The following is a 19,618-nucleotide window of genomic DNA, read 5'->3' on the forward strand; positions in this document are numbered from 1 at the left end:
GCATTACCTAGTTGCTTAATTTTCCTTTTAAGAATGACAGTCACAGCATAGTGGTTGCATTAGAAAAATAGATAACTTGTGGGTTTCAAAAATGAAATTGTGTCACTAGGCCTGGATTTCCTGGGTGTCAGCCCCAAACCTTTTGATGGTACAATAAAAAAGAATATAGTACATTTTATTTTATTAATTTCAGTCTGATGAGTTTCCATAACCACGCATCACTTGCGCTATGCACTTAAAAAAAAAAAATTGCTGACACATTTTTATGACAAAAATGAACAGTACAATATCCTGCACTAGTTAGTAGCAGGCACTGCAAGGAGCCCATGGAGCGATGCAGTGCCTGTGTGATTTGTTGAGATTTCACAATGCACTGGACCGGTCAATGTCCCTTGGCAGCTCAGGCACCAGTTAGATATCAATGTCATCACTCAGCAAAATGCCTGTCACTTAGTCAGAGCCTGTAGCATAACACAGAGCAAATATTGATATTCAGAACTTCTTCCTAAAGAGAGCATGTTGAGCATTAGCAGGCAGCAGTGAATGAGGTGGAGAGGGCAGAACAGAGCTGTTTCCAGAGAATGTAATGTTAATTTCTCTTCCATAATCTGTGTCCAAATGAGAGAATTTGGCAATACGTCCAAATGGTCTCATAACTGCAGACTGTGTTTATGGCATTGAGGGGCGGGCGGTTTGCTAATGTCAATATTGTCAACAGAGTGCCCCCTTGTGGTGGTGGGGTTATGCTATGGGCAAGTGAAAGCTACGGATAATGAACACAATTGCATTTTATCAATGGCAATTTAAATGTGCAGAGATACCGTGACGAAATCATGTCGTGCAATTTGTCCGCCGCCGTCATCTCATGGTTCAGCATGATGATGCACAGCCCCATGTCGCAAGGATCTGTACACAATTCCTGGAATCTGAAAATGTCCCAGTTCTTTCTTGGCTTGCATACTCACCAGACATGTCACCAATTGAGCACGTCTGGGATGCTCTGGATTTACGTGTACGACAGTGTGTTCCAGTTCCCACCAATATCCAGCATCTTCGCACATCCATTGAAGAGGAGTGGGACATCATTCCACAGGCCACAATCAACAGCCTGATTAACTCTATGTGAAGATGTGCCGTGCTGCAGGGGCAAATGGTGTAAACACCAGATACTGACTGCTTTTCTGATCCACGCCAATATAATTTTTTAAAGGTATATGTGACCAGTCATGTGAAACCCATGGATTAAGGCCTAATTCATTTATTTCAATTGACCGATTTCCTTATACGAACTGTAACTCAGAAAAATTGTTGAAATTGTTGCATGTTGTGTTTATATTTTTGTTCAGTGTACATATTTAAGGTAGAACTGACAAACTGACAACCAGATATTTAAGTTGGATCCGACAAAAGGAAATGAAGTTCTTACAACCTATTTCATTCTACAACCTATTTCATGCTTGGTTCTAGTCTGTTATTTTCATATAGACTGTGTAACTATTTGTAAAAAACGACCTTATTAAATTCGTGTAATTATATTATTCAGCTTTTATTTTTATTACTCTTTATTCATTTAGGTAAGGTTGGGCAGGCTCGGTGCTCAACTGCTCCAGTGCGCCTGCACGGTCCGGTCTATCCGGTGCAACCTCCACGCACCAGCCCTCTGGTGGCAGCCCCCCGCGCCAGGCTGTCTCTCCGTCTTCTCCCTACAGGTGCTCCCGCCTGTCCAGCGCTGCCAGAGCCTTCCTCCTGCCCAGCGCTGCCAGAGTCTCCCGTCTGTCTTGAGCTGCCAGAGTCTCCCGTCTGTCCTGAGCCGCCAGAATCTCCCGTCTGTCCTGAGCCGCCAGAGTCTCCCGTCTGTCCTGTGCCGCCAGAGTCTCCCGTCTGTCCTGAGCCGCCGGAGCCACCAGCCAGCCAGGAGCCGCCGGAGCCACCAGCCAGCCAGGAGCCGCCGGAGCCGTCAACCAGCCAGGAGCCGCCGGAGCCGTCAGCCAGCCAGGAGCCACCGGAGCCGTCAGCCAGCCAGGAGCCACCGGAGTCTCCCGCCTGTCCGGCGCCGCCGGAATCTCCCGTCCATTCGGGACCCATGGCTAGGGTCCCCAGTCGGAGGTCAGCTGCGAGGGTCACCGCTCGTAAGAGGCCACTGGGGCTGTTGAGGAGGCAGACAAAAACTGTGGTGAAGTGGCGTCTATGTCCCGCGCCAGAGCTGCCACCGCGGACAGACGCCCACACAGACCCTCCCCTATAGGTTCAGGTTTTGCGGCCGGAGTCCGCACCTTTGGGGGGGGGTGGTACTGTCACGTTCTGACCATAGTTCTGTTATTTTATTCTTTGTTTTAGTATGGTCAGGGTGTGAGTTGGGGTGGGCAGTCTGTTTGTTTTTGTGTTCGGCCTAGTATTGTTCTCAATCAGAGGCAGGTGTCGTTAGTTGTCTCTGATTGAGAATCATACTTAGGTAGCCTGGGTTTCACTTTTGGTTTGTGGGTGTTTGTTTCCGTGTGAGTGTTTGGGCCACACGGTACTGTTTCGGTTTTGTATATTTCACGTTTATTATTTTGTTCCAGTGTTCAGTTGTGTTTTTGGAATAAATCAATATGGACACTTACCACGCTGCGTTTTGGTCCGATCCTTACTCCTCCCCAGACGAAGAGCAGAAAATCCGTTACAGGTAGTTACAGTCTGATTTATTCACATTACTTTCCCTTAATAAAATTTTTCAGTTGTGTATATTACATGTGCTTTATTTATTTATACTTTATTTTTTAATTCCATATTGTTCGCTGTATGACTGCGTATGCTGTATGACAAAATTACTCTTTTACTAGGTCTTCAAAGTAAATAAGACATACTTTTATAACTGCTGAATACCAACTAGCAATCACTTAGGTTAGATCATGTATTTTCAGGTGGAGATACTTCACGAAGCAACTGCTGCCCTTCCCTTTCGATGTCCTCTCTTCCGTCTATTCTCTCTCCCTCTCCATGTCTTGCCCACACCAGAGAGGAAGAGGTAAAGCGAGAGGTTTGACTCTCAACAAAGTCTGTCCAAAATAAGCCCAATGTGTTTCTATGGGCTTATTTTGGACCTAAGCTTGTTGCCTGCCTTCCCAACTTTCGGACAACTCCTTCCATTTTTATGGAGTCATGAGCATCTCGTCATTATACACATATCTCTGCCCACACTGACAGTACAAGTAGGCAACACAATGGATTATGGTCATTGTAGTTATATACCACGTTTTCTGCGCTAAACGATATAGAAAATAAAAACTCCCTCCTACATTGCACAGTTTGGGCTTGATCTGATTAAGCTCTAGAGAAAGTGCACACTGAGCTCACAGAAAAAAAATCTATTAAGTGGAATTCAAAACTTTTTTTTAAGAATGTGAAATGTCAGAATAATAGTTGAGAGGATGATTTATTTCAGCTTTAATTCATTTCATCACATTCCCAGTGGGTCAGACGTTTGAATACATTCAATTAGTATTTAATAGCATTGCCTTTAAATTGTTTAACTTCGGTCAAACTTTTTGGGTAGCCTTCCACAAGCTTCCCACAATAAGTTGGATGAATTTTGGCCCATTCCTCCTGACAGAGCTGGTGTAACTGAGTCAGGTTTGTAGGCCTCCTTGCAGCGCACACACTTTTTCAGTTCTGAAATCCTAATTTTCTGTAGGAATGTGGTCAGGGCTTTGTGATGGCCACTCCAATACCTTGACTTGGTTCTTTCCTTAAGCCATTCTGACACAACTTTGGAAGTATGCTTGGGGTCATTGTCCATTTGGAAGACCCATTTGCGACCAAGCTTTACCTTCCTGACTGATGTCTTGAAATGTTGCTTCAATATATACATATAATTTTCCATCCTCATGACGCCATCTATTTTGTGAAGTGCACCAGTCACCCCTGCAGTGAAGCACCCCCACAATATAATGCTGCCACCCCCGTGCTTCACGGTTGGGATGGTGCCCTTCAGCTTGCAAGCCTCCCCCTTTTTCCTCCAAACATAACGATCGTCATTATGGCCAAACAATTATATTTTTGTTTCATCAGACCAAATCAAATCAAAATCAAATCAAATGTATTTATATAGCCCTTCGTACATCAGCTGATATCTCAAAGTGTTGTACAGAAACCCAGCCTAAAACCCCAAACAGCAAGCAATGCAGGTGTAAAAGCACAGTGGCTAAAAACTCCCTAGAAAGGCCAAAACCTATGAAGAAACCTAGAGAGGAACCAGGCTATGGCTCAGCATATCACTGAGGTGGAGATTCCTGCCATCCATGACGTCTATACCAGGCAGTGTCAAATGCCCTAAATATTGTCAAAGACTCCAGCCACCCACGTCATGCAACACGCTTTTTAACCATTTTCATGTAGACTTGATTGTTTTGGATCATTGTCTTGCTGCATGACCGAGCTGCTCTTCAGCTCACAGATGGATGGCCTGACTTTCTCCTGTAGAAAACTCTGATATAGAGCAGAATTCATGGATCCTTCTATTAAGGCATGTCTTCCAGGTCCTGAGGCAGCAAAGCATCCACAAACCATCCCACTTCCACCACCCTGCTTGACCGTTGGTATGAGGTTCTTACTGTGGAATGCAGTGTTTGGTTTTCGCCAGGCACAATTTAACCCGAGGAAATCCCAGGACCTTACTTTTTTCACTATCAGTCACCTCCTCACCCTACAGATTTGCCGAGTTTGAAGGGTTAAAAATCAACACCATCCGACAGAACACTGTATCTTCCAACCTTAGCCCCACTCCGTATCTCTCCTTCAATGGCCACATTAGTCCGGTCTGTAAAAAATAATTATTTCACCTGAACAACATCTACCAGCTAAGATCCTCTCTTATCAAATCTGACGCAGAAAAGCTAATCCATATATTCATTTTCTCCAGAATTGATTATGGGAACACAGTACTTGGACACCTGCCTGTAAATTACAGCTCATCCAAATGAGTTCCTTAAGGATTCTGACACAAACAGCAAAGTCTGCCCACATCACCCCTATCCTTGTTGATCTCCTGTTCCTCAAATAATTGACTATAACATTCCCTACCTCTTCTATAAAGCCCTAAACAGCATCGGATTTTGGGGGGGGGGGGGGTGCGCTGTGGTAGGGTCTCGGATGGTTGGGGGGCAGCTCTCGGGGGGGATCTTGGATGGTTAGTGCCTGGATGTTGTGAGTTTGGGACGGTGGCCGAGAGGTTGCTGGTTCGGGTCCCCGATTTGACTTGGTGAGAGATCTGTCGTTGTGCCATTGGTAGCTCCTTTGGGTTGCTCTGGATGGGAGTGTCTGCTAGATAACTGAATGTAATGTCAATTTTGAGCGACGTCACTTCAGGTAGATTGTATGTTTTAAAGGATTGGACCCTTTTTTTCAATTTTCGTGACAACCCAAATCTAACTGGCTGTAGCTCAGGACTTGGAGCAAGGATATGCATATTCTTGATAACATTTGAAAGGAAACACGTTGAAGATTGTGGAAATGTGAAATTAAAGTAGAAGAATATAACACATTAGATCTGGTAAAAAAAAAAATACAAACGAAAAAACGTGTTTTATTTAAATGTTTTTTTTCATCATCCTTGAAAGGCAAGAGAAAGGCAATAATGTATTATTGCAGTTTAGGTATTATTGCGGTATTTTACAATATTTTGTACCAAATCTGCCCAATTAGACATGTTCGATTTAATTTACAATTAATGTGCAGTTGTAATGTTTTTTTCTGACAGAATATCATTTTACAAGCTTGGGCGTGTAATTGTACATAGGGTGCACTATGTAGCCTTCAGAAGGGTAATGGTGATATACAGTTTATTCAGAAAGTATTCAGACCCCTTGACTTTTTTCTTATTTTGTCACGTTACAGCCTTATTCTAAAATTGATTTAAAAAAAGAATCAATCTACACACAATACCCCATAATTACAAAGTGTGCATTCTGTTTCCATTGATCATCCTTGAGATGTTTCTACTTGTGTGTAGATTGTGTAGATGAGTCCAGCTGAGGGAAACACCTGAGGGAAATTCAAATAATTGGACATGGTAGGCTATAGTCTACTATAGTGTAGGCTATAGGCTATCAAATGATGTGACATCTAGGCCTTATATTGTGATTAAATGGAGATATACACTGAGCATACCAAACATCAGGAACACATTCCTAATATTGTGTAAATTGTCTCAGTTGTCTTAAGGCTTAACAATCCTTCTTTAAAATTTCTTCAGGATAGTGTCTATTTTTCTCCCTTTCCGCCTGACTGACGTACCCAAAATAAACTGCCTGTTACTAAGGCCCATTATATACATATAATTGGTAGATTTGGATAGAAAACACTTTGAAATTTGTAGAAATGTTAAAATAATGTATGAGACTATAACACAATTGATATGGTAGGACAAAATCCAAAGAAAAAATAACCAGATTTTTTGGGGGGGGAGATCCCATGCCCATCATGGAGAGCTATGGGTCCCATGCAATTCCAGCTCCCAAATTGCAATTCCTAGGGCTTCAACTAGATGTCAACAGTCTTTGTTCAAGGTTTCAGGCTTGTTTCTTCCCAAACGAGGAAGAATTTTGAGTTTTCGCTGAGAGTCAAAGTTGGAAATCAGTCTGTGTGCAAGCGACGAAGAGGACGCGCACTTGCTCATTTTACTTTTATATTGAACATAGTTATTTCCATATGAAATATTACAGTTTATTTACATTTTAGGGTACCTGAGGACTAAATAAACATTTAGTTTAACTTGTTTTAACAAAGTTTAGCGGTAGCTTTTTGGATGCCTTTGTCTGCAAGTTGAATACTGAAATCGATGGCGCCAACTAAACAGACTTTTTGGCATTTGATTAAAGAAGGATTTTATCTAACAAAACAGCCATGCATGTTGTAGCTGGGACCGTTTGCATTGCAAACAGAGGAATATTTTCAAAAAGTATGTGATTATTTAATCAGCAGGACACCTGTCGACCGTTGTTTGATCATAAATGTTTAATATTACGATCATTTATTTGAATTGCGGGCCCTCCAATTTCACCGGATGTTGTCGACAGGTGTCCTGCTAGCGGGACGCCTAGCCTTCTTGTCTCCTACCCTTCATCTACACTGATTGGAAGTTACATCAATAAGGGATCATAGCTTTCAGCTGGATTCACCTGGTCAGTATGGCATGGAAAGAGCAGGTGTTCATGTTTTGTATGCTCAGTGTAGATAGACCATTTAGAAATATTCTAAAATAAATGGTTTTACAACGCACAATTAATGTGCAGTTGTAATGTTGTTTTTGAAAGAATATAATTTTGGGGTGTTGGTGAATTTAATGGAATCCGGCCCGTCAAGATCAGTCACAAGTACAAAGGTGCTGCTGTCAATGTATCTTCTTTAATTAAGGGGTGAGTCAGTTTCATTCAAGTTCAGAACATTATAAGCTCCTGAGTCATCCATGCATTTGTAACATAGTCTACCTACAGTAACATAGTCAACATCTTATCTACACTAGGGAGTGTCCTATTTGTCACAAGATAGTTATTCAAAAAAACAATTTAGTAATTTGATAAATATGGACCATATAATGTAATGCCACAATTCTCTTTCTCAAGCAGTTCATTTAAGTCTAAGACATTTGATTAATTTGGCTCCACACTGGACACACACTGGTTGAATCAACATTGTTGAATTAACGTCTGTACACAGTGGGCTGATAATTTAGTTTCCCAATAATAGTTTTATATGAATCTATTGGAAACACATTATAAAGCGTGTGAGACAAAGGAAGTTTGACCGCTTCCATTCAGATTTTATTCTTCCAATGGCTCCACCACCACCCGTCAACGTACACTGCATGACCAAAAGTATCTGGACACCCCTTCAAATGAATGGTTTTGTCTGTTTCAGCCACACCGCTTGCTGACAGGTGTATAAAATCGAGAACACAGCAATGCAATCTCCATAGACAAACATTGGCAGTAGAATGTCCTGTACTGAAGAGCTCAGTGACTTTCAACGTGGCACCGTCATAGGATGCCACCTTTCGAAACAAGTCAGTTCGTCAAATTTCTGCCCTGCTAGAGCTATTCCGGTTAGCTGTTAAGTGCTTTTACGTGTAAAGTGGAAACATCTAGGAGCAACAATGGCTCGGCCACAAAGTGGTAGGCCACACAAGCTCACAGAACGGGACCGCCGAGTGCAAAAGCATAGTGAGTAAAAATCGTCTGTCATCGGCTTCAACACTCACTAGCAAGTTCCAAACTGCTTCTGTAAGCATAAGAACTGTTTGTCAGGAGCTTCATGAAATGGGTTCTCTTTCAAGTATTCGTTTTGGTATTTCACTTATTACACAACGTATTCATCAGAAGCCTTACTACAATACGCCAGCCATGATTGGCTGGATGTCGAGACGTGTGCTTTGGGGAAGGATGTCCTTCCTACCCTATAAAGGGCCAAATGCAGCTTCTATAAGTAATTCAAACACCTCTTCTCACTTTTCACCATAAAGCTTACCTTGACACGACTGCATTCAACTTGCTCGCCAGGCACTATTCTCATGATTGTGCGGTGGTGACTATTTTCCTTTCCCTTCAACATAGCTAGAGAAATATTGTTTGAGGTAGGAACTAATTCGTTCACGACCAAGTTAGCTGTATCCAAACAGTGACTAGTCGTCGGTAAGCTAGCCACCATGCCAGCTGGCTTTAGTTTTTTTTTACTTTAAAAAGAGAAGTTTTTACTAGGTACACCAAGCTATCTTTTCTAACCTGTCCTTTCGGAAACGGTATTCGGCCATCTCACCGAGTGCCACCGTCGGAAATAACCCACGCTAATCTCTAGTTATCAGACTAGCCTACCATGCTAGTTTTTTTTCTGACAGCTTAAAACATAGCATCCAAGCTATGGTGAAAAAAAGCATCTCCCAACCCAAACGAGTAGAAGCTCCCGGCACGAATCTGCTCCTGTGGAAATAAGATATCGGCCAAGGACACACTTGATGTGCTCCACTTGCCTTGGGCTGCTACATACCCAGGAAGAATTAGCTTCCCCCGGCTCCTATCCACACTGTGTCTTCTTCGCAGGCTAGTGCGCCAAGCTAGCCTCAGTCAACAGGACCCTAAAATTGGGGCCTGAGCCCCGATGGCTCACCAGAGGTGATGGATATCCCAATGGGAGCGATGGCTAGCGCAAGCTGGGGTGACCAGCTCGATGTCATTGCCCCGCTGTTGGAAGATTCCAGCAATGAACTCATGACCCCCCTGCCTGGCTTCCTGATTGGAGATGGAATCACCGGATGGAGACGAAGACTCCTTCATCCCCTCAGGCTAGGCCACCAAGCCTCCTGCCGAGGGAATCCAAAACCAAACTCGGTGTGGACCTACAGGACATGTGCAAATGCGCTGCAAAACTGGTGATTCCATGGTCCAATGCAGTAACAGAGACCACCATGTCCCGCTACAAGGGTAAGATGCTACCCAAAGCCAAAATAGTTAGCCAGGCAATTACTACCATTGTAGTAATTGTTCCCAAAACATGGTAGTACACCTGTTTTCTCCAAGAACTGTCCAAGGTGGGTCAATGTTGGAATGTGTTGATATGAAGTGGACTGGGCTGGCCCACATTTCCCCCATAGAACCCCTGGTGGCTACTCATCTACACCCCAGCCAGAAGTGCTCCATGACCTTGACTGGCCCCACCTTACTAACCAAGTATGAGTGCTTCCAGTTCTCTACGTCAGCAGACCAGTCGTGATGGATTAGCAGGGCTCCTATAATCTAAGCTTGATGCTCTCAATCTCACACAAACTATCAATGGACCTACCAGGTACAACCCCAAATCCGTAAACACGGGCACTCTCATAGATATCATCCGAACCAACTTGCCCTCCAAATACACCTCTGCTGTCTTCAACCAAGATCTCAGCGATCAATGCCTCATTGCCTGCATCCGTAATGGGTCTGCAGTCATGCGACCACCCCTCATCACTGTCAAACACTCCCTAAAACACTTCAGTGTGCAGGCCTTTCTAATCGACCTGGCCCGGGTATCCTGGAAGGATTTTGACCTCATCCAGTCAGTCGAGGATGACTAGTTATTCTTTAAAAGTGCTTTCCTCAACATCTTAAATAAGCACGCCCCATTCAAAACATGTAGCACCAGGAACAGATATAGCCCTTGGTTCACTCCAGACCTGACTGCCCCTGACCAGCACCAAAACATCCTGTAGTGTACTGGATAACGATAATTGAGAATTTCAATAGGCATTTTTCTACAGCTGGCCATGCTTTCCACCTGGCTACCCCTACCCCGGTCAACAGCCCTGCACCCACCACAGCAACTCGCCCAAGCCTCCCTCATTTCACCTTCACCCAAATCCAGACAGCTGATGTTCTGAAGGAGCTGCAATATCTGGACCTCTACAGATCAGGCGAGCTACACAATCTGGACCTTCTCTTTCTAAAAATATCTGCCAAAATTGTTGCAACCCCTATTACTAGCCTGTTTAACCTCTTTCGTATCGTCTGAGATCCCCAAAGATTGGAAAGCTGCCGCAGTCATCCCCCTCTTCAAAGGGGGAGACACTCCAGACGAAACTGCTACAGACCTATATCTATCCTACCCTCCCTTTCTAAGGTCTTCGAAAGCCAAGTTAACAAACAGATCACCAACCACTTCGAATCCCACCATACCTTCTCCGCTATGCAATCTGGTTTCCGAGCTGGTCATGGGTGCACCTCAGCCACGCTCAAGGTCCTTAACGATATCATAACCTCCATCGATATGAGACAATACTGTGCAGCTGTATTCATCGACCTGACCAAGGCTTTCGACTCTGTCAATCACCACATTCTTATTGGCAGATTCAACAGCCTTGGTTTCTCAAATGACTGGATCGCCTGGTTCTCAGATAGAATTCAGTGTGTCAAATCGGAGGGCCTATTGTCCGGACCTCTGGCAGTCTCTATGGGGGTGCCACAGGGTTCAATTCTCGGGCCGATTCTCTTCTCTGTATACTTCAATGATATCGCTCTTGCTGCTGGTGATTCTCTGATCCACTTCTATGCAGACAACACCATTCTGTATACTTCTGGCCCTTCTTTGGACACTGTGTTAACTAAGCTGCAGACGAGCTTCAATGCCATACAACTCTCCTTCCGTGGCCTCCAACTGCTCTTAAAATGCAAGTAAAACTAAATGCATGCTCTTCAACCGATCGCTGCCCACACCTGAAGGCATTGAAGTAAGCCTGTTTGGCTGCAATCTTATTATTGGCTATAGTGTGCATTGGAATATCAACACAAAATATAAACAAGAAAGGAAGAACAATGGATGACTGAGTGAGTGAGCAACTGATTACCTTCTCATTACATCATAGTTGCTATGTGTGCTGCTTGTGTTTATCATGGCACAGGCCCAGGTACTCAGCCCTGCTGTTAGATCAGGCTCTATCACATCAGGCCGTGATTGGGAGTCCCATAGGGCGGCGCACAATTTGCACAGTGTTGTCCATGTTTGGCCGGGGTAGGCCGTCAATGTAATTAGGAATGTGTACATAACTGACTTACCTAGTTAAATAAATAAAAAGATCAACAAAAAGGCTATTTGAGAAAAGTCAGATGATGATATGAATATTAACCTATTCAATTAGGCCTAAAAATTATGCGTGGTTCATTTGCTTTTTCAGGGGCTATGTGCATGAACAGCAGCCTATCTAAAGCCTATACTGTACTTTCCAATGAAACATGACAATTAATATTGTCATAAAATGGAGATATAGCAAGGCAGTTTAATGTTCTACATGTTTCTCTTTTTATAAGGCACAATTAATGTGCAGTTTGACTGTCGTTTTTGGCAGAATCTAATTTTACAAGTTTGGACGTTTGCCAATTTGAAGGATTCATTGTACATAGGGTGCATTATGTAGCCTACTGTAGGGTAATGGATATATACAGTGCATTCGGAAAGTATTCAGACCCCTTGACTTTTTCACATTTTGTTACTTTACAGCCTTATACTAAAATTGATGAAATTGAACATGTTCCTCATCAATCTACACAAAATACAGCATAATGACAAAGCGAAAATAAGGTTTGAATTTTTTAAACATTTTTATTAAAGATTAAAAACTGAAATACCTTATTAGTATTCAGGCAAGTAATTGAGCTCAGGTGCATCCTGGTTCCATTGATAATATTTGTTTCGACAACTTGATTGAGTCCACCTATGGGAAATTCAAATGATTGGACATGATTTGGAAAGCCACAAACCTGTTTATATAAGGTTCCATAGTTGACAGTGCATGTCAGAGCAAAAACCAAGCTATGAGCTCGAGGGAATTGTCCGTAGATCTCTGACACAGCATTTTGTCTGGGGAAGGGTAGCAAAACATTTCTGCAGCACTGAAGGTCGCCAATAACACAGTGGCCTCCATGATTCTTAAATGGAAGAAGTTTAGATCCAACAGGACTCTTCCTAGAGCTGGCCGCTCTGCCACACTCTGCAATTGGGCGAGAAGGCCCTTGGTCAGGGAGGTGACCAAGAATCCTTTGGTAACTCTGACAAAGCTCCAGAGTTTGTTTGTGGAGATAGGAAACCCCTCTCTGCAGCACTCCACCAATCAGGCCTTTATGTGGAGTGGCCTGACGGAAGTCAGTCAACGGCACATCCTCAGTCAAAGGCACATGACAGACCGCATGGGGTTTGTCAAAATGCACCTAAAGGACTCTGACCATGAGAAACCAAGATACTCTGGTCTGAAGAATCCAAGATTAAACGGTTTGAACTGAATGCCAAGCAACCTAGCGCCAGCAAACGGTGAAGCATGGTGGTAGCAGCATCATGCGATGGGGATTTTTTTCAGTGGCAGATTGGGAGATTGGGAGGCTAGTCAGGAATGAGGGCAAAATGAACGGACCAAAGTAGAGATCCTTGATGTAAACCTGCTCCGGAGCACTCAGAATGAAAAAGTAACATTAAGGTTCACCTTCCAACAGGACAACAACCCAAAGCAAACAGCCAAGACAATATCCTTGAGTGGCCCAGCCAGAGCCCGGACTTGAACACTACCGAACATCTTTGGAGAGACCTGAAAACAGCTGTGCAGTGACTCTCCCCATTCAACCTGACAGAGATTGAGGGGATCTGCCTAAATACAGATGTGCCAAGCTAGTAGCGTCATACCCAAGAAGACTTGAGGCTGTAATCACTGCCAAAGGTGCTTCAACAAAGTACTGATTAATATGCAACACTTACGTAAATGTGATATTTACGTTTATTTTTAATAAATGTGCAAACATTTCTATAAATCTGTTTTTGCTTGGTCATTATGGGGTATTGTGTGTAGATTGATGAGGGTAAAAAACAATGTAATGCAAATTTTAGAATAAAGCTGTGACGTAACAAAATGTGGAAAAAGTCAAGGGTCTGTATACTTTCCGAATGCACTGTAGATAGACCATTTGGAAATCTTTGATTTAATTTACCATTAATGTGCAGCTGTGATGTTGTTTTTGACAGAATAATATCCTTTTGGGCTTAGGTCAATTTAATGGAATCCGGCATGTCAAGTTCAGTCACAAGTGCTGCTGTCAAGCATGTTCCTTCATTATAATTTAAGGGGTGAGTCAGTGTCATTCATGTTCAGAATATTACACGCTCCTGAGTCATCCATGCATTTATAACATAGCCTGCCCATAGTAACATAGGCAACATCTAAATCTACAATAAGGGATATCATATTTGCCACATGATAGTTCTTTCAAAAAAATATTAAGTTATTAGATCATTATGGGCCTGATAATTGAATGCCACAATTATCTTTCACAGGCAGTTAGACTTAAATTTAGACGTTTGATTATTTGGCCTTATAATTTAGTGTCACAATAATCGTTTTCTATTAACGTATTCGGTACACATTATTTCAAAATAATCTAAATGTTTCTGGTTTTACAATGTACATTTAATATGCAGTTCTAATGATGTTACTGACAGAATCATTTTACAAGCTTGCCAATTTGATGGATAATTATACATCTTTATATTCATCTTATCGTAGTGTATCCCATAGCCTATTATGCCTATGCAAATGGTGTGACAACTAATACTGTGATTAAATGGAGATATAGATAGACCATTTAAAACTATTTGAATTGTTTCTGGGTTTAGGTGACCGAGACCCCCAGATGTTCTATGAACGCCTTCCAGACCCTTGATGTGAACTGGGGACCCCGATCAGACAATATATCCTCAGGCATCCCATAGTTCCGGAAAACGTGTGTAAACAGGGCCTCCGCAGTTTGTAAGGCCGTAGGGAGACCGGGCAAAGGGAGGAGACGACAGGACTTAGAAAAACGATCCACAACGACCAGGATCGCGGTGTTACCCTGTGAAGGTGGAAGATCAGTTAAAAAAATCCACCGACAGGTGCGACCACGGCCGTTGTGGAACGGGTAAGGGTTGCAACTTACCTCTGGGCAGGTGTCTAGGAGCCTTGCAATGGGCGCACACTGAGCAGGAGGAAACATAAATCCTCACATCCTTAGCTAAATTGGGCCACCAGTACCTCCCATCAAGACAGCGCACCGTCCGACCTATCCCAGGATGACCAGAGGAGGGTGACGTGTGGGCCCAATGGATCAGTCGGTCGCGGACAGCAAGCGGAACGTACGGACGCCCAGCTGGACACTGAGGGGGAGAGGGCTCTGCACATGACGCTCGCTCAATGTCTGCGTCCAGCTCCCACACTACCGGCGCCACCAAACAAGAAGCTAGGAGTATGGGAGTGGGATCCATGGACCACTCCTCTGTCATAAAGCTGGGACAATGCGTCTGCCTTAACGTTCTGGGAGCCTGGTCTGTAAGAGAGGGTAAACACAAAACGAGTGAAAAACATGGCCCACCTTGCCTGACGAGGATTCAGTCTCCTCGCCTCCCAGATGTACTCCAGATTGCGATGGTCAGTCCAGATGAGAAATGAGTGTTTAGCCCCCTCAAACCAATGTCTCCACACCTTCAAGGCTTTTACGACAGCCAACAGCTCCCGGTCCACCACATCATAGTTTCGCTCCGCAGTGCTGAGCTTCTTCGAAAATAAGGCACAGGGGCGGAGCTTCAGAGCGCTCAGAGAGCACTGCTCCTATCCCAGCTTCAGATGTGTCCACCTCCACTATGAATGGGAAAGAGGGATCCAGATGAGCAAACACAGAACTGAGTTAAAGAGAGCCTTCAGGTGCCTAAAAGCCCTGTTCGCCTCAGCCAACCACTGCAAGCACACCGGGCCCCCCTTTAGCAGTGAGGTAATGGGAGCAGCAACCTGACCAAAACCCCGGATAAACCTAGGGAAATTGGCAGACCCTAAGAATCGCTGCACCTCCTTTACCGTGGTGGGATTTGGCCAATTACGCACAGCTGCAATCCGATGCCCTAGGAAGGAGACGGATTGTTGGAAGAACAAGCATTTCTCAGCGTTGACATATAGATCATGCTCCAACAGGCGACCAAGCACTTTGCGCCTTAGGCACACAAGCTCGGCACGTGTAGCAGAGTTTATCAGGATATCGTTGATATACACCACTACACCCTGCCCGTGCAAGTGTCTGAAAAACTTGTCTACAAATGACTGGAAGACTGATGGAGCATTCATCAACCCATATGGCATGAGGAGGTAATCATAATGACCTGAGGTGGTGTCACAAATCCTATCGAAGGTTGCTACTCTTCCTGTTCAGGCGGCGCTCTGCGGTTGTCATCACCGGTCTACTAGCTGCCACCAATCTCTTTTCCCTTTTCTGTTGGTTTTGTCTTATTGGTTACACCTGTTTTTTGATTAGGTTTTTAGTTGGGCTGTTTAAGCCGGTAAGGCCCGCCTGCTCTTTGTGTTTATTGTGTGGTAGTGTGTTACATTGTGATTTTTCCTCCAGACTAGTTGGGTCTTGGTTTTTGGCCAATCGTTTGTGCGCCCGGTATCGGCTTGTACGAAGAATAAAAGCAGTATTCCGTACCTTCTGCCTCCTGCACCTGACTCCGCACACACTACGCCTAGTGCGTCACAGGTGGTGCTAAATGCCGTCTCCCTTCAGAATACGCAACAGATTGTATGCACTCCTGAGATCCTGTTTAGTGGAGAAGCGCGCCCCGTGCATTGACTCAATCGCTGTAGTGATAAGAGGTAACTGTATCTCACCGTGATTTTATTGAGACCTTGATAATAAATATACGGGGGCAAACCGCCATCCTTCTTCTTCACAATTAAGAAACTCTAGGAGACGGGTGAAATGGAGGGCTGAATGTACCCCTGACGCAGGGATTCGGAGACATTTGTCTCCCTAGCCACCGTCTCCACTTGCAACAGGGGATACACGTGACTCCTGGGAAATGCAGGGTGGAGACCTGGTCTGTACTTTCCACCGTAGTAGCACGTACAGACACCCCTAAACACCTACCTGAGCACTCTCGCGACCACCCACATGAGAGCCCTCTGTGGCCAAGACACAGTGGGGTTATGACAGGCTAACCAGGGTAGGCCTAGCACCACAGAATACGCAGGAGAATCAATAAGGAAAAGACTCATCTTTTCCTTGTGACCCCCTGCGTTACCATACACAAAGGAGCTTTGGCCTCCATGATTAACCCTGACCCTAATGGTCGACTATCTAAGGCATGAACGGGGAAAGGCATTTCCACAGGAACAGGAACAAACAGGAACAATGGGGATCCCTAAACTATGAGCTAAACTTCCAGCCGCGGCTGAATCTACTAGCGCCTTATACTGGGAACGCTGGGAAAATTCAGGAAAAGTGAAAGAGACAAACATATGTGCAACAGAGTGCTCTGGATGAGAATGGTGCCTACTCACCTGGCGTGACTCCAGAGTGCCCTGCCTGCTGCCTTGATTCCCAGAGGAACCAACCCGGCATCGACCAACAGTATGACCTCTGCGACCTGCGGGAACCCCCTTCGGTCTCCCTGCGCACCATCCCTCCCAACTCCATGGGTACAGGAGAGAGGGTGCGGGAGGATGGAATAACCAGACCCCAATCTAGACGTCCACGAGTAGCCAGCATGTTGTCCAGCCTTATGGACATGTCCACCAGCTGGTCGAAGGTGAGGGTGGCGTCTCTACAGGCCAGCTCCCGACAGACGTCCTCGCGTAGACTACAGCGGTAATGGTCGATCAGGGCTCTGTTGCTCCATCCAGCGCCGACAGCCAGGGTCCTAAACTCCAGAGCAAACTCCTGTGCGCTCCTCATCTCCTGCTTCAGATGGTAGAGGCGCTCACCCGCCGCTCTGCCTTCGGGTTGGTGGTCTAATACTGTCCTGAAATGGCTGGTGAACTCCTCAAAAAGGTCCAACGCTGCTTCCTCTTCTCCACAAACAGCGCTGGCCCACTCCAGGGCTTTCCCGGTGAGGCACGAGATGAGGGCGTAACTTTTCTCACGGTCCGATGGAGTTGGGTGGACCGTGGCCAGATACTATCTTAGTTTGAAGAGAAAACCCTGGCAGCCGGCAGTATCTCCGTCATACCTCTTAGGCAGGGATAAATGGATCCTGCTGGGTTCAGGTGGGGAAAAGGCGCTCAGGGGAGACCCCGGTTGTGCTGGTGGAGGCGCTGGAAAAACTCCCTGTCTCTCCCAGAGGTCCATATTCTGGACATGGCGATCCATGGCGGTGCACAGATTGTCAATCATCTCTGTGTGTTCCATGACGCGCTCCTCCACTTCCATGGCCGGGGGATCTTCTCCTGCTGACTTCATTTTTTGGTCAGAGATTCTGTCATGTGTATAGGTGGCAGGGAAGTCAGGCGCAAGAGAATCAAACCGAGTGTAATGGAGTTATTTAATAACAATAAACGAAACATACTCCTAACACTAAATGTAAACAATAAACAAAGTGGGTACGAGGACCCGTCACGCACCAATACCAAAAACAACACAACACTGAATAACAAACAATCTCTGACAAAGACATGAGGGGAAACAGAGGGTTAAATACACAACAGGTAATGAATGGGATGGAAACCAGGTGTGTAGGAAGACAAGACAAAACCGATGGAAAATGTCAAATGGATCAATGATGGCTAGAAGACCGGTGACGTCGACAGCCGAGCACCACCCGAACAAGGAGAGGCTTCGACTTCGGCAGAAGTCGTGACAAATGCGTCATAATGAGGTACTGTGTGTAGATTTATGAGGGGGCCCAGGGCTAACTTTGAGAAACTATTTCATCTGACTCTGGGGAAGTAGATAAAGTGCCTCATTGTCAAAATCCCAAAGTACCCAAAGTAAGGTAAGCATTTTTCTGTAGTTAGGCCAGCTAGCCACGCTATCTTTTGTTGTAATCTCATTGATATATTATAATTTAACAGCAACACAACAGGAGTGCAAGACATATCATCTGTCACGTTCTGACCATAGTTCTGTTATTTTATCTTTGTTTTAGTATGGTCAGGGCGTGAGTTGGGTGGGCAGTCTGTTTGTTTTTCTATGTTGGTTTTGAGTTCGGCCTAGTATGGTTCTCAATCAGAGGCAGCTGTCAATTGTTTTGAGAATCATACTTAGGTAGCCTGGGTTTCACTTTTGGGTTATGGGTGTTTGTCTTCCGTGTCAGTGTTTGTCGCCACACGGGACTGTTTCGTTCATTTCACGTTTGTTGTTTTGTATTTCATAGTGTTCAGTTTATGTTTTAAAATAAACACTATGGACACTTACCCCGCAGCGTTTTGTTCCTCCGATCCTTCTCGCTTCTCCTCCTCAGAAGAGGATGAGATCCCTTACATCATCTCTATGTATTTTGGATAGAGCCACTGATCTTTTCCCCAAAACAATACATTTGAAGACACTTCCACATTACATGCAAATATTTTATTTATTTCTATTTATTGAACCTTCATTTTATCAGGGGATCAAATTGAGACCAATGTCTCTTTTACAGATGAGCCCTGAATTTCAGTATTACAGTAAATACACAAATCAAAACATGAATACAAAATACATGCAGAAAGAAAAACACGGTCATAGAAAACAAACACATTCATCAGTAATAAGGTCCTCAATCAGCTTTAAAAATAAGCCAGATATGTCCCTATTTCCCCAAAAACAACAGCAGTCTCAAATTTCAAAGAGAAGTCTTTTATTTAACCAACTATTTATCTGCTACTATTCGCTTTTTTTGTTTGCCTTTTTTTGTGTTTACAACTTTGTGGTTCGAACTAGGCCTCTATATGAAAGTGTGGCAATCATTTATTCACTTTATATTATTCACAGGTCTACTCCTCTGATGGCACGGCAGACAGACAGACAGGCAGCACTCTTCTAATGAATTAACTATAAAAGAGTTAATGTCCTTTCAACACATCAAACCAAATATGCTATACCATGCATGTAACCACTTTGAGTAACTACAAATTGATAATTTTTATTTTCAAAAGTTTTCTGCTGATATTGAGATCTTGACTTTTGGAGCTCTGTAGAGGACTGATCGACCACGTTCTGGGGGAGCTTACTGATATCCTGCCAGGGGTTTGAATAGTACAGTATGTGGTGTTATCTAGTAGGTAACAGGTAGGTAAGTTGTCAGGCCACAGCTAGTCAGCAAAAAGGGTCCATATAAGGGGATATCTTTACATGGCACG

The sequence above is a fragment of the Oncorhynchus clarkii genome, chromosome 10, assembly GCF_045791955.1.
Source record: "Oncorhynchus clarkii lewisi isolate Uvic-CL-2024 chromosome 10, UVic_Ocla_1.0, whole genome shotgun sequence".
NCBI lineage: Eukaryota > Metazoa > Chordata > Actinopteri > Salmoniformes > Salmonidae > Oncorhynchus > Oncorhynchus clarkii.